Below are 16,399 nucleotides of genomic sequence, written 5' to 3' on the forward strand. Positions count from 1 at the left end.
AAAGTAACCCTGCCCAACCCTGTGTAATGCCATGGTTGTTGCTTGAGTTCCAAAATAAGTGTTCATTTTCCCTTTTCCATGAATTGGTAAACTCATGACACACCCGTCATTGTTCTTTGTCTTTTTTCCCTTTTGAGGAGTAATCCAAAAGTAATTGAGTGTAATCCAGTTAAAGTAACCCTACCCAACCCTGGTTAATTGGGTCCGAGACCCCTGCTGTAGTCGGTTTGGCCTTTCTGATCAAAGTCCTAAACTACCGTACTCTGTTTTGAATGACAATTCTGCTATTGGAATCCAGTGAAATGAGGTAAAAATGCATATTACAAAAGCTTTGTCCCCTATATTTCAGGCCTTGTAGCTCAGTGGTTAGAGCACTGGTCTCGTAAACCAGGGGCCATGAGTTCGATTCTCATCAGGGCCTTCCTAAATCAATTTCATTTGCATTTCATTCATAGGAGATCACGCATAGGATCCATTTGCTTGGAAATCTATAGGATTTCCCCAAAACATTTAATTTTACCCAAAAATCAGAATTGAGCATTAAGTTTTGCTGTGTGAACCTAGCCTTATTTATGCGAAAACCACGTCTCTAACTCCGGCTGTCCCCTGGTTAATTGGGTTTAAGACCCCTGCTGTAGTTGGTTTGGCCGTTCTGATCAAAGTTCTAAACTACTCTGTTTTGAATGACAATTTTGCTATCGGAATAGAATAGAATAGAATAGAATATACCTTTATTGTCATTGTTACAAAATGGGTTAACATATTGTGACAACGAAATTGGGCATGACACTCCAGTTTCACACATTCACAGTGAGGTAAAAAACCCAAGAAGATAGAGGAACAGAGAAGATAAGGTTGTGAAACAAGGAGGATAAGGTTATAGTTATAATTTAAACAAAATTTACACAGGAAATGTCGGCATGTAGGATGTTACATACAGTTTGGTATCGTAAGGGTTTGTGCAATATGCATTTGCTGCAAAAATAGTCATAGTGCAAGAAATAGTCAACATGTGCATTTGGTGCAAAAATAGTCATCATACTGCAAAAAAAGATAATCAACATTGTGCAAGGTGAGCAGTAAACATAGTGCAGTCAACATTGTCAAAGAAACATAGACATGAGTACCATTTACGTTCGTATGAGGTAGTGTTTTTGCAAGAGTTTTTCAGTTTTTTGTGCGGTGTGTGTTTAGGGTGGTAATGGATCTGGGGAAGAAACTGTCTCTGAGTCTGTTTGTTTTTGTTTTGTGTGACCTGTAGCGCTTGCCGGAAGGCAGCAGGTCAAAGAGGTGGTGGCCGGAGTGAGAAAAGTCCTCGATGATGTTTTCTGCTCTGCTGAGGTAGCGAGAGCAGGCAATTTCCTCCAAACTGGGCAGAGAGCAACCAACGATTTTCTGAGCTGTTTTGATGACCCTCTGGAGCGTTTTCCTGTCTGCTGCTGTGCACCCAGCATACCACACCGTAATGCAGTACGTAGAAATCTAGTGAAATGAGGTAAATATGGATCTTACAAAAGCTTTAAATGATTAGTGTCTGGCCTTGTAGCTCAGTGGTTAGAGCACTGGTCTAGTAAACCAAGGGTCATGAGTTCAATTCTCATCAGGGCCTTTCTAAGCTTTGAAACCTAACTGCATGGAAGTCACAGGAATTCACATTTAACTTCCATTTAGTTGGAAATGTGTATGATCTATCCAAAAATCAGAATTGAGCATTAAGCTCTGCAGTGTGAACCTAGCCTTATACACACCTCATATTCTTTACGTGTGTTTGGTCTATCTTGTGCTAGGAATCTAGTTGAGTGAGGTGAATATAGATCTTCTAGAACAGGGGTGGCGAACAAGTTTGACACAAAGAGCCGAAATTTTTAACTGTGAGAGTCAAAGAGCCACACCACGCATTGACCTGCCATGACAGACAGACAAACACACACAATTAAAAACATATTATTTCCCATAACACACTACTCTCCTTACAATACAACAAGTATTGTTCTTGCCTTGATTGCAAGGAAAGTGTCCACCCTCAATACACATACAAAAAAACCTAAACATGAAACACGGCAAAGAGCCACAGTCAATGTTCCCTCTAATTTTCCACGGGTCTGAGCGTTCACACTAACTCAATGAGCAACGCTTGAAACAACAGTGAGCAACAGCAATCCCAAGTGTGGCAACTAAGTCATTATCAAACATGTCCAAAACTTGACATCACATTACATTTTGCTGAGTTTCTGGCGATGCAAAATTATTTTTCTCTTTTGAACGAATTGACCTATGTACTATTGCATAGGTTGCAAGGCCTACAAACGTCATTTGTTTTTACAATTCTTTCACAAGATTTTTATTTCTTTTATTCCTGGTATCTTTTGTCACATAATACTAAAATTTTGGGGGGCTTATTGAGTCGGTTGTAAGATACAGAACCGTACTTAATCACATTTCTTAGTGGAAGTACAATGTTTTGTTTCTTTTTTTCTCAGCTTTTCACTACTTTTTCATTTTGGTGTATTTTTTTTCTTTTTTGTTCTATTGCTCCCTTCCATCAAGTCATTTTGTGCATAATTTTACATAATATTTGCCCATGTTGGGATTAAAGAATCAAAAACAACCTGAAGAGCTGTTTAGGACCCGAAAGAGCCGTTTCCTTTTAGTGAGCCGAGCCGAAGAAGCCGGTTCTCGACAAACTCTACTAACTTTACTCAACTTCGTTCTGCTTCGACTCGACTTCAAAATACCGCATTTAGGACACAACGTCAGGGGAACCTGTGTATTTTTACCTTCATGCACTGTAACTTTGACTCAAGTCGCTTCTTAATTAGTCATTTTGAGCCCTGATTTTTGTGCGCTGGCTAGATTTTCTTGTGCGCTGAGAATGTGCGAGCAGTGCGCAATTGCGCCACAGTATATAGAAAATATGATGAGGCAAAGAGTCGCATTCTTATTGGCCTAGAGCCGCATGCGGCTCTAGAGCCACGTGTTCGCCACCCCTGCTCTAGAAGATAAATATGATCAATGCCTTGCCTTGTAGCTCAGTGGTTAGAGCACTGGTCTCATGAATCTGGGGCCATGACTTCAAATCAGGTCCTTAATTGAGTTTCGAAACCCCTGCTGTATTTGGTTTAGCCAAGAGCACCATACTCTGATCAACGTCCTAAACTACTCTGTTTGGAACAGGGTTGGGTAGGGTTACTTTAACTGAATTACTTTCAATTACCTTTGGATTACTCCAATACCAAATATGCCAATAAAAGACAAAAGAAACTAAATATGAATAAAATGATGACTCACAGCACGTGGTAAGCTTTCTCTCCTGGCTTTGATCTCTTTGATCTCCGGCAAAACTAACTTAAAATGCGACAGAAACAAAATGAAAATCAATCCAAACAGCTTTTTGCCGTTCCATGTATTCCGTTACTCCCCAAGCCTGCACAAAATTGAGTCATTTTATTCATATTTAGTTTCTTTTGTCTTTTATTAGCATATTTGGTATTGGAGTAATCCAAAAGTCATTTAAAGTAATCACGTTAAAGTAACCCTACCCAACCCTGCCCATAACTAACAAATTTGCGTTTTTTCGTACAGATTTTCTTGTACGTCGTACACGTCTTAAAATACATAATAAACGTACTTTTTACGGCAAAAACATACAGGTTGACAGGTATGCATATAGTAAAAAAAAAACACTTTTATGGAGTTAGCCGTAAAGAAGTAATTATTTCCGGAAACTTTGTCACGGAGTTGTACAAAGTACGACGTAAAAGTAGGCCCGGGTGTCTTTCAAAAGTGAAGACTGTCATCTTCCTAATCATAGCTATAGCACTCTTGTAGCAGCTCTCATTAGCTCCTCCGGGTGACCTCCATATAATCACGCCTCTCCTATGATTGACGGCTCCATCTATTATCGACCTGTTCATTAGCTGCTCAGACAGGTGAGACGGACTCCTTGACTTTGACACTTGCCAACTATTGGCTCAGATCGAGGGCAGGGGAATACAGGACAGGGGGAAAATTAGAGAACATGAACAAAAGAAACTAAAAAAATGTAAATGGTGATTTCCATTAATAAGAAATAGTAGTACAATGGTAAACTGTCACGGTTGCCATGGCGCCCAATTGGCCCCGCCCATGTGGCACCAGCTGCAGCTTGTTGACAGTATTTAAACTGAAACGAAACGATGATCTGCATTTTATATAGCGCTTTTTAAGTCAAGACTTCCCAAAGCGCTTTACAGAGTGCTTCACATTTCCCAATAGTGGCCGTGCAGCCATGTAAGGCGCTAACCTGCTTATTGGGGGTATTAGGGGTTCAGTGTCTTACCCAGGGACACTTCGACATGTAACACGGTGGAGCCGGGATTCGAACTGCGATCTCTTGACGAGCGCTCTACCTCCTGAACCACTATCAGTCCCCTTTTGTCGTTCCGTCTGTGAATCTCAAGCCCTTTTATCACCTGTCCCGTTTTTTGCTCCTGTTTGCCCCCCGCTACGATCTGTTTTGATCTCGACCACGTCTGCTCTCCATCCCGAATTATGACCTGTTTTGATCTCAACCACGTCTGTTCTCCCGTCCCGAATAACGATCCGTTTTTGATCTCGACCACGTCTACTCTCCTCTCGTGGCTTTCAACTTGTTTCCGTTCCCGATGTTGGGAATTCAACTATCAAAATGTACCGTTTACCAAATTGTTCGAATTAGTTATTCGACTCCATGAACCAAACACGACCTACATTCATCTGTGGTTGATGGTGTTGTTCGTGGTGATACTTTGGGGATTGTTAGTTATAACTTTTGTTTTTTCTTTGCTGATTTCCGTCCCATACTGCCTTGGTGCTTTGTCCAGGCAATTGACCAGATCTCTGAGTACCCGTTGGTCTCCTGCCAATCCGGCAATATTATCAGCAAAACGTTGGTGAGTGATCCTGTGTCCCCCAATACCGACTATACCTTCATGTTGTTCCAGAACTTCGGACATGATCTTCTCCAGGAGGATGTTAAATAAAGTTGGAGAGAGAATGCAGCCTTGTCTCACATAGACTGCGGTTTGAAACCACGCTCCACTAATACTATTGATAAGTACCACACTGTTAGCCTTGGCACACAGTTGTTCAATCGTCTGAACTAGTTTTTGGCCCATGTTGTACTTCCCCATGGTGGACCATGTTGTGGAATGCGGATAATAACTAATGATAAGTATGTAGGCATCTGGTGAAGGTCGTGGGATGACGTTGTTGCCGGGGCGGACAACCTTCACGAGAACACTATAAAAGCCAATGTTGAACGTCTGGAACATTGAACGTGTCCCGAATGCAATAAAGCGTGTTCCCTTTTTGCCATATCTCCTCTCTGCGTATTTTTTGGGGCAATGCCCAACGACGATCTCTCCAAAATAAGTAGCGCCCAACGTGGGGCCACTTATTTTGGAGAGATCGTCGTTGGGCGTCGCCCCAAAACCCATAGAGCGACTTGCCACACTCTGTCAAACCCCTTCTTGGTATAGACAGTAATCAACAATCAGGGTTGGGTGGGGTTACTTTAACTGGATTACTTTCAATTACTTTTGGATTACTCCAATACCAAATATGCTAATAAAGACAAAATAAACTAAATATGAATAAAATTACTAACTTTTGTGCAGGCTTAGGGAGGAATACATGGGACGGCAAAAATGATGTTGGCAAGCTGTTTGGATTTATTTTCATTTAGTTTCTGTCGGATTATATGTTAGTTTTGCCGGGGATCAATGTGATCAAAGCCAGGAGAGAAAGCTTACCACGTGTTGTGAGTCATAATTTTATTCATATTTAGTTTCTTTTGTCTTTTATTAGCATATTTGGTATTGGAGTAATCCAAAAGTCATTGAAAGTAATCCAGTTAAAGTAACCCTACCCAACCCTGGTCGCATTTGATGTTAGTTTTGCCGGAAATCAAAGAGATCAAAGCCAGGAGAGAAAGCTTACCACGTGTTGTGAGTCACTATTTTATTCATATTTAGTTTCTTTTGTCTTTTATTAGCATATTTGGTATTGGAGTCATCCAAAAGTAATTGAAAGTAATCCAGTTAAAGTAACACTACCCAACCCTGGTCGCATTTGATGTTAGTTTTGCCGGAAATCAAAGAGATCAAAGCCAGGAGAGAAAGCTTACCACGTGTTGTGAGTCACTATTTTATTCATATTTAGTTTCTTTTGTCTTTTATTAGCATATTTGGTATTGGAGTAATCCAAAAGTAATTGAAAGTAATCCAGTTAAAGTAACCCTACCCAACCCTGGTCGCATTTGATGTTAGTTTTGCCGGAAATCAAAGAGATCAAAGCCAGGAGAGAAAGCTTACCACGTGTTGTGAGTCATTATTTTATTCCTATTTAGTTTCTTTTGTCTTTTATTAGCATATTTGGTATTGGAGTCATCCAAAAGTCATTGAAAGTAATCAGGTTAAAGTAACCCTACCCAACCCTGTCAACAATTAGCTATGTATGGATTGGTATTTGGTTTCAGTGGGGGTTAATAGAATTAGCACCTTCATTTTTGCAATGTTCACGATTAAAATGCCTTTTTGTTTAGAAACTTGACCTTTTTGTTTCGCAAATTCTTCCTTGTGGTGCATCACATTTGAATGATAATGAATTTTACTTTCCAAGCACTGCTTGAGGCAAGTGGAATGCACTGACACAAGAAAATGTCTGGTCAGACTTAACAGTAAAAAAAAAACAACATATTTTGACTTCATTTCAGACACTTTAGCTTGGCAGAATATTTTGTGGATTTTTATGCAGCCTGCCTAAAAAAGAATCCCTAATCTTATCATGTCAACAGTGTTCGAAGGAAACTTTTGCCAAATCTACAGACAAACAAAATATATTTCTATTGGACGCAGGTGATAGCAAAATATATATACAAATATATATTATTTGTTATAGAGACAGTATGTATTGAATTACCTTGGTCTAATGTGTAGTTCAACTGAAAAGGGGGCCAGAAAACAGAAGGAATAATCCAAAATACGGACACCTTAAAGCACAACTGTCAAACAGGCGACCCGCGGGCCAGATCAGGCCCGCTAAGGGATTGAATCCGGCCCGCGAGACAACACTCCGAGAAGCGCAAGAGAAAAACGAGCTGCAGGTTGAAATATGTCAACTTGATGTTGCCAAAGCCAGGTGCCTCTCATAAAGACACTGTACTTCTTATTTCTTTCTCTCTTTCTCTCTTGCTCTCTCTCTTTCCTCTCCACCCCTTTTCTCCCACTCTGTCTCTTTCACTCTCTGTCTCTTTTTCTCTTCCTTTGTTGCTCTTTGTCTCTTTCTCTCTGTCTTTTAACCTCTTTTGCTCTAACTTCTTTTTCCTTTTCTCTCTTCATTCCCTTTCGCGCTTTCTTTCCCCTTTTCTGTCCTTCTGTCTTTCTATTTCTCTTTGGATTTCTTTCTTCCTCTCCCTTTCTTTTCTCCCTCTCTCACGACTTTTGATCTTTTGTCTCTCCCTCTCTCTCTCCCTCTCTCTCTTTTTCTTTCTTTGTCCCGCCCACTCTCTCCTTTTCCCTCCCTCTTTCTTGTATTTCTTCATCTCTCTTTTTCTTGCTCTTTAATCTACTAGTCCGGCCCCCGACAGAATGTTTGTTCCATCGTGTGGCCCCCGAGTTCAAATGAGTTTGACACTGTTAAAGTCAGTCATTATTAAGACTATTTCGTGGCCATATTTACACAAATAAAATACATATATATTGTTAAAATCTAATTGTTATACCAAGAGCAGGATTACTCACGTCCGCCATGATGTTGATAAGAAGGGAAAGAGACCCCGCCCACAACGTGGGCATGATTTATTATACGTCAGGGAGAAACAGCACACATGAGTACTTCACAATAATAATAATAATTTCCTTTGTATTGTCATTCTTTGTAACAATGTACACAGAACGAAATGTCGATACACCTGACCCGTTGTAGCGAGTCGATGCAGCCGCAGCCAACAGAGGGCGCCGCCATTATACCAATTAGGTATGTCTCGGCCGAGGCGTGAACCAGCGACCTCCCAGTCTCAAAGCGGGCACACTACCATCTAGGCTACTGAGCTGGTAAAAGAATATAAGATTGATAAACGTACAAGACATGCAATTAGACTGATTATTGAAACGTTACTTCATGTGTGTGTGTGTGTGTGAAAGATTGTTTTTATATTTTGGAATATAAAAACAAGTTATATTCACACAGTGAATTCTGAGAAATATTACTACCAAAACGACCAACCTATCAGACACCCCTGCCTTAAAGTGACCAAACCACACCATTTTTCTTCTTTTTCCGTCTACCAGCCTTTCGCGAGTTTTTTTTTCTGGGGTATTTGTAATAGAAACACTGCAGACTATTATGTCAGCCCCCCCTTGGTGAGACGTTTTGGGGGTGCTCAAACATCCCTCAATTCAACCCAAGCTATCTATCTATCACCCTTGGTCATATCCCTTAAAATGGGTGACCGACAGAAAGACAAACACATACAATAACAAATACAATTTTAAAAAATGAAATAAAATTTAAAAATCCCACTCAAAAAAAAAAATATATATATATATTTTCAAAAATAAAATGAAAAATACATAAAAGTATGTCCTGTGGTGAGGGGCCCTCTCCCCCCTTGTGATGTGAGAGAATTCTGCCACCGTGGTCCACTACGTTTCGTAAGAGGCGACTAAAGTGGAAGGAGCGAGGGGACTGGGGATCCTCTCCTCTCTATCTCTACTCCCTAAGAGACACCAAGGGAAAGAAAGGGGGGCGGAAGACCGAAAGGTCCCGCAAACCCTAGTTATAGGGTCACTAAATGTGAGAGGATGTGGAAGTAAAGCGACTGAGTGGAAGAAAGAGGAGATCGGACAGATGATGACTAAAAGGAAGGTTGATGTGTTAGCCTTGAGTCAAACAAAGATTCAACCCAAGCACCGCCCAAAAATTTCATTTTTTTCTTTCTTTCCTTTATTAAAGGACAAGAAAGGCTTAAATAAATGATGAAAAACACTACTTAAAAAAAAAAGGAAGACACAACCAAAATGTCGAAAATACTCCACTGCCTTAAAATGCTTGATAAGTAACAAAAAAGGTAAAATGCTAGCTATGTAGCATCCAAAAAAATTTAAAAAGCTAGCTAGATAGCTTGCTAAATAGCTAAAAAGGTAGTTTGACCGTTTGCTAGAAAGTTAAATAGATTAAAAAAAACTCATAAGTAACTAAATAGCTTTCTAACAAAGTAAAAAGCCATCCAAAAAGCTGAGGTTATGAGTTTTTCCTTGCCCACATGTTGGTTTAAGATCAGGGGGTGGTGTAATAGTAACCAGTACAGTCCTTTGAGACATCTTGTGATTATGGACGACACAAAAAAAAATGACACTTGATTGGATAGAGAGCTAAAAACAAAGCTAGACCACTAGCTAAAAAGGAGGCTAACATTTAGCTTGATAACTAGCAAAAAAATTTACATGAAGGCCAGATAGTATGCAAAAAAAAAATAAAAAGCTAGCTAACAGCTTGCTAAATAGCCAAAAACATCCCTGAAAGTTTCCTAAAAAGGTAAAGAGGTAAAAAAAACTCATAGGGAGCTAAATAGCTGGCTAAAAACATCTAAATAGCCAGATAGAAAGCTAAAAACAAAGCTAGATACCTAGCGAGAAAGGAGGCTAACATTTAGCTTGATGACAAGCAAAAAAAAACATGTAAACCAGATAGCATGCAAAAAAATGTAAAAAGCTAGCTAATAGCTTGTTAAATAGCCTAAAAGATCCCTGAAAGTTTCCTAGAAAGGTAAACAGGTTAAAAAAAACTGATAGGGTGCTAAATAGCCGGCTAGAAAAATATCTAAAACCACCAGATAGAAAGCTCAAACCAAAGCGAGACAGCTAGCTAGAAACGAGGCTAAAATTGAGCTTGATAAGCAAAAAAAAAGAAAAAAACTGAAAGCCAGAAAGCATACAAAAAAATGTAAAAAGCTAGCTAACAGCTAGCTAAATAGCCAAAAAGATCCCTGAATGTTTTTTTAGAAAGGTAAACAGGTAAAAATCAAACTTATGGGGAGCTAAATAGCTCCCTATATATATTTATAGCCGGATAGAAAGCTCAAAACAAAGCTAGACAGCTAGCTAGATAGGAGCCCAAACTAGCTAAGAAGCTAAAACGGTAGCCAGGTAGCTAGCTAAAACAACTGCACGTTTTGCACATTTGCTTTATACAACCCATAATTTTGAATTTAGTTTGTTGTATTTCCTAAATATATAAATATGAATAAATACATATGTTTAATACATAAATGGATTCTCATTCTACTCTATCAATTAATTGCCTAAAATTATCAATACTTAGATTTGTTTTGGGGAATTTATTTATTTGTATTGCTAAACTAACAATTCAAGTTATTACTATGTTGATACTGTTTTATTGCCAGGTAATTGTTAAAAATAGGGGTTGAATAGACTCAGTCAACCAACAAAAAAATAAATATATATCAGAAAATTAATTAGTTTTTTTCAGAATAGGTCCTCGGGATCCTCAATTGTCTTTAGGGGACACCCTGGGGACCACGTTAGAGATCCCCTATTTAAAGTTTAAATCCCAAGGGGCCACAATGTTGTCCCATGAATAATTATTCCCCCCTTGTGGATCAGAACATTCCAAATAAACACTAGAAACTTTTGCAAGCTTAATATTCCTTCCAGGTACAATAGTTACAATTTTAAGTTTATTATAGAGGACTACAGTGATATTACAAAGAGATGTGACGCTGCACGGCTGCCTCCCTGTGGCAATGCCGGGGAACTGCAGCACAGTGGCGCTGTCTCGGTTTACGGCTACCTCGTCATACGACATTTTTCAGGAGCCATATGACGATCTACGAAGGCACAGTTGTACTGGCAGCGAAGGTAATGAACTAAATACAGGTAACTGTTCATTTTAAGTTATTTAGTGTTAGATTAGGTCACTCCAAGATTAGATAGGAGATATAATGTGAGATTAGGAATATCAGATTTAGAGTTATGGTTTTGCAAATAGAAAAGGAAAATTGAAAGACTAAAACGTGCATGAGAAAGTATATTCATACAATAGCAGTAGTTTGTTTTGTGCTTTTTTATGCATTTTGCAAATTAAGTTGAATTCCTTGCAGCTATTGGCCTTGCAACAGGGAGGTGGGCGTGGCTAGAGGACTAAACAAACTCGGGGTCTGCAAAAACCGTATCATATACAGGGTTGGGTAGGGTTACTTTAACTTGATTACTTTCAATGACTTTTGGATTACTCCAATACCAAATATGCTAGAAAAGAAAAAAGAAACTAAATATGAATAAAATGATGACTCACAACACGTGGTAAGCTTTCTCTCCTGGCTTTGATCTCTTTGATCTCCAGCAAAACTAACATAAAATGCGACAGAAACAAAATGAAAATCAATCCAAACAGCTTGCCAACATTATTTTTGCTGTTCCATGTATTCCGTTACTCCCCAAGCCTGCACAAAATTTAGTCATTTTATTCATATTTAGTTTCTTTTGTCTTTTATTAGCACTATATGGTATTGGAGTAATCCAAAAGTCATTGAAAGTAATCCAGTTAAAGTAACCCTACCCAACCCTGATCATATAAAAATAGTTTTGGGATTTTTCTTGCTCATGCGCTTCACAGGTTACCTGCTTGCAATCAAGTATACCAATAATTAAAAAACACAATTTCCATTATTTACTGCACCTCACCTGTGATCCCTGAAGGAATGGGATTTGAAGGAGGAAGGTCTGAAAGTGGCGGACCGGTCATAAGCAAAACTGCCTTGCATACACAAACGAGTGGGATGAGCTGACATTTTAGACCAGCTCAAACCAGGAGAATTACAAACTTCAAATCAAAAGCTCAAGTTTAGTGAAGTGACCCTTGAAGCTATCCAAACAGGGTGATTGTCAGATTAGGCCTCTCCAATATTAGATAGATTTGAGATATGGTGTTAGGTCACCATGACTTATTCTTACTTGGCGTCTTCCTATCGAAGCATATTATCCATTCTGATGCGGCTAAGATCTTGGAGTCTTACATAGTCACCTTGAGGTCTTGATGTCCCCCCTGTATGAGTTGAACCAGACACTATAAAACTAGTCCTGATCTTTGATAAATCAGACTTGTTTTGCGTCATACTGAAGAAGGCTCTTCAGCTGTGTACTGGCATCCAGTAAATCAGGGTTGTCAAACTCATTTTAACGCAGGGGCCACACGATAAAACAAACATTCTGTTGGGGGCCGGACTAGTAGATTAAAGAGAAAAAGAAATAAGAGAAAGAAGGAGGCGAAACGAAGATAGAGGGCGGGACGAAGAGAGAGAGGGAAATAGCGTGAGGAGCAAAAGAAAAAAAATAATTTGCGAGAGAGGGGGAAAGAAATGGAGAGGAGGAAAGAAATCCAAAGAGAAATAGAAAGACAGGAGAGAAAGAGAAAAGAAAGCGGGACAAAGAGAGAGGAAGAAAGCGTGAGAAACAAAAGGAAAAAAAAAGTTCGCTAGGGAGGGGGAAAGAAATGGAAAGGAAGAAAGAAATCCAAAGAGAAATAGAAAGACAGGAGGAGAGAAAAGAGAAAAGAAAGCACAAAGGGTAGGAAGACAAAGAGAAAATAGAGAAAAGGAAAGAAGTTAGAGCAAAAGAAGTTAAAAAGAGAGAGAGAGAAAGAGACAAAGAGCCACAAAGGAAGAGAAAAGGAGAGACACAGTGGGAAAAAGGGGTGGAAAAGAGAGAGAGAGAGAAATAAATACAAGTACAGTGTCTTATTGAGAGGCACCTGGCTTTGACAACATCAAGTTGACATATTTCAACCTGCAGCTTGTTTTTCTCTTGCGCTTCTCTGAGTGTTGTCTCGCGGGCCGGATTCAATCCCTTGGCGGGCCTGATCTGGCCCGCGGGCCGCCTGTTTGACACCCGTGCAGTAAATAGTTACAAGACAGTTTGCCGTCTCCTGGTTCTTATTTCTAGTATAGCGAGGATCTAAGACAAAAGAACCGGGCTGAGGTTCAGAAGAACTTTTCATTAGCACATACTGGAGATAAACAGGTTTTTGTATCAAAATACAATAACGTATCGAGCCAAAGTTGTTGTCAATCCAAATGGTGTTCATAACCTGTCGTTTTATGTTCTAATCACGCTTCTTCAATAGATGATTGGGAAAAGAAAAGTCCATAAATCCAAGAGAGTTTGTATCTTGATTAAAGTATATTCAACTAACACAAACAGTAAAAAGAATTCACTTAAAGTGTGTGTAGCCATCCTTCAGAACGACTAAACAAGGTGTTTCATGACATAATGATCTGATCTGCATTTTTATATAGCGCTTTTCAAGTCAAAGACTTCCCAAAGCGCTTTACAATGTGCTCCACATTTCCCAATAGCAGCCTTGCAGCCATGTAAGGCGCTAACCTGCTTATTGGGGGTTCAGTGTCTTACCCAAGGACACTTCGACATGTAACACGGACGAGCCGGGATTCGAACTGGGATCCCTTGATCCCAAGACGAGCGCTCTACCTCCTGAGCTACTGCCGCCCGGACATAATCATCTAAAAACATATGTAGTGCTCCAAAAAGGCGAAACGAGAGTTTTGAAAATAATGAACTTGGCTCTTTAATTCATCTCATCTCATCAGCCGTACCGCTTATCCTCATTAGGGTCGCGGGGGGGCTGGAGCCCATCCCAGCCATCTCCGGGCAGTGGGCAGGGGACACCCTGAACTGGTTGCCAGCCAATCGCAGGGCACACAGGGACAGACAGCTCATTCGCTCATTCACACCTAGGGACAATTTGGACCGGCCAATTCACCTGAAATACATGTTTTTGGAATGTGGGAGGAAACCGGAGTGCCCGGAGGAAACCCACGCAAGCACGGGGAGAACATACAAACTCCGCACAGGAAGTCTGGAGCTGGATTTGAACCCACGACAGGTTCCCATGACATGAACTGTGCCGCACAAGCGCTAACCACTGCCCCGCCGTGCTGCCCGCTCTTTAATTCAATTGGTCAATAGTTTGTGAAAATAATTCATTTACCTTTGGGGTTGTCCATCGATTCGATGATGACCATCTTCTTTTAACAGTCCGATCCTGGATCCACAGAACAGAGCATGTGAAGGGGGTGCTGGGGGGAACAGGGGTGGCCTGGCGAGCATGTCTCTTAGCACGCTTTACTGCACGGTGTTGCATGCGCTGTTCCTCCATGTAATCCACTCCCTGTGAGCAGTGGGAGCGCCAGAGGTCTCGGCAGGAAGCAAGTTCCTCCAGTGAGGAGGGGTTTATCCGACATCTCTTCAGGATGTTCTTCATTTGGTCTTTGAACCGCTTCTTCTGCCCACCAGCACTGTGTTGGCCTAGATGTAACTGACCATAGAGGATACGGCGTGGCAGTCTGTGGCTGGGCATTCGAACAACATGCCCCAGCCACCTGAGTTGGCGTTGGGCCATAATTCATTTACCTACCAACACAGAAGCTCTTTGTAGGAAAGGTCAAAGCCGACTTTACTTCCTCAGAAGGCTGGCGTCCTTCAACATCTGCAAAAAGCTCCTGAAAATATTCTATGAGACTGTTGTGGCAAGCGCCCTCTTCTATGCGGCAGCGTGTTGGGGAGGCAGCGTCAAGAAGAATGATGCCTCTCGTCTCAATAAACTGGTGAGGAAAGCGAGCTCTGTTGTGGGCACAGAGCTGGACAGCCTGACAACAGTAGCTGAGAGACGGGCACTGGAAAAGCTGCGGTCAATTCATTCCATCCACTACACAGCATTATCTCCAGACAGAAGAGCAGCTTCGGCGACAGACTGCTGTCACAGTCTTGTACCACGGACAGACTGAGATCTTTTCTTCCTCATGGCATGAGGCTTTTTAACTCCACCCGGCAGAGAAAAAGGCCCACATGAAACCACAACCCCCACATTGCATATTACCGTATTTTTATTGCAGTGTGTATTCTGTGTAGCACTATCTAGGTCACAGGTGTCAAACATGCGGCCCGCGGGCCAGATCAGGCCCGCTAAGGGATTGAATCCGGCCCGCGAGACAACACTCAGAGAAGCGCAAGAGAAAAACGAGCTGCAGATTGAAATGTCAACTTCATGTTGCCAAAGCCAGGTTCCTCTCACACTACTTGTATTTATTTCTCTCTTTTCCACCCCTTTCTCCCACTCTCTGTCTCCTTCACTCTCTGTCTCTTTTTCTCTTCCTTTGTTCCTCTTTTTCTCCTTCTCTGTGTCTTTTTTACTTCTTTTACTCTAACTTCCTATTTTCCTTTTCTTTCTCTCTTCCTACCCTTCGTGCTTTCTTTTCTCTCCTTCTGTCTTTCCATTTCTCTTTGGATTTCTTTCTTCCTCTCCCTTTCTTTTCCCTCTCTCACAACTTTATCTCTCGTTTCTCACGCTCTCTCCTTCTCTCTTTTCCTTTCTTTGTCCCCTCTCTCTCTCCTTTTTGCTCCCTCTTTCTCTTATTTCTTTATCCCTCTTTTTCTTTCTCTTTAATCTACTAGTGCGGCCCCCGACAGAATGTATGTTGTATTGTGTGGCCCCCGAGTTAAAATGAGTTTGACACCCCTGATCTAGAGACTCTATATAACACGCTACATTGGGTTTTAACACGTCACATTAGGTATTTGAGTTTTCCAGCAGCTGCCCTATTGTTTTATTGTCTGCTCCTATCTTCGGTGTTTTTTCTTCCCGTTTTGACAACTACACTATGGACTACTTCTATCCTTTGGGACCTGGGTTTTAGCGCACAAAAAATGCGTGTATTCAAGGAATTTCAACTCCTTGCCCTGAAGAATTCTCGTCCCGGCGTGATGAAGGGGCCTATCGTGGAAGAACAGCCGGAGCTAGTGAAGCGAATAGCGGCGTTATAAGTCTTCGGTACCATCCGTAATCATGGTAAATGCGAACTCACGACCAAATAAGATCATCGAGTGCTGGTGGAAAACATCGAAGCGCACAGGGAGCACAGTTGCTGTGTTTTGCGGAAACGTGGCTCACGTTTAGCATTCCGGACGCCAACGTGTAGCCACCCGGAGCTATTCCGGCTTCAACGCCGCTAAACAGAGACACGAAAGCCGGGGGGAATCGGAGAGGAGGCGGACTTGCTAACACGAGGTGGTGTATCCCTGGATTTTCACAAAGAAAAGTTTTCCATCTGCTGCAGGGATGTCGAACTTTTGGACTGGCGTGACGTCATCTACTCCGCTACAAGCACCGCTAGGGCATCATGTTCATCTGTTAATAAACAACAGGGTAGACTGCTGGAAGTGTGAATTTCCCTACGGGGATGAATAAAGTATCTATCTATCTATCTATTGTATTCTTTTTGCTTTATTATTGTTTTGTTCTCCAGCGCAGGGATGCTGCTGGAAGTGTGAATTTCCCTGCGGGG

General features: G+C 41.1%; 2 non-coding genes across 2 annotated transcripts; both read left to right on the plus strand.

Annotated features, from left to right (window-relative positions):
• The first annotated feature begins 348 nt into the window (after nt 1-348).
• trnat-cgu (transfer RNA threonine (anticodon CGU)) lies at nt 349-421 on the plus strand. The gene has a single exon. It is a non-coding gene; the product is annotated as a tRNA-Thr (tRNA).
• Nucleotides 422-1,536: 1,115 nt separating this feature from the next.
• trnat-agu (transfer RNA threonine (anticodon AGU)) lies at nt 1,537-1,609 on the plus strand. Its single transcript has one exon. It is a non-coding gene; the product is annotated as a tRNA-Thr (tRNA).
• The last annotated feature ends 14,790 nt before the right edge of the window (nt 1,610-16,399 follow it).

This window comes from Urocampus carinirostris, chromosome 2 (genome assembly GCF_059441175.1).
Source record: "Urocampus carinirostris isolate Australia breed hairy pipefish chromosome 2, RoL_Ucar_1.0, whole genome shotgun sequence".
Taxonomy (NCBI): Eukaryota; Metazoa; Chordata; class Actinopteri; order Syngnathiformes; family Syngnathidae; genus Urocampus; species Urocampus carinirostris.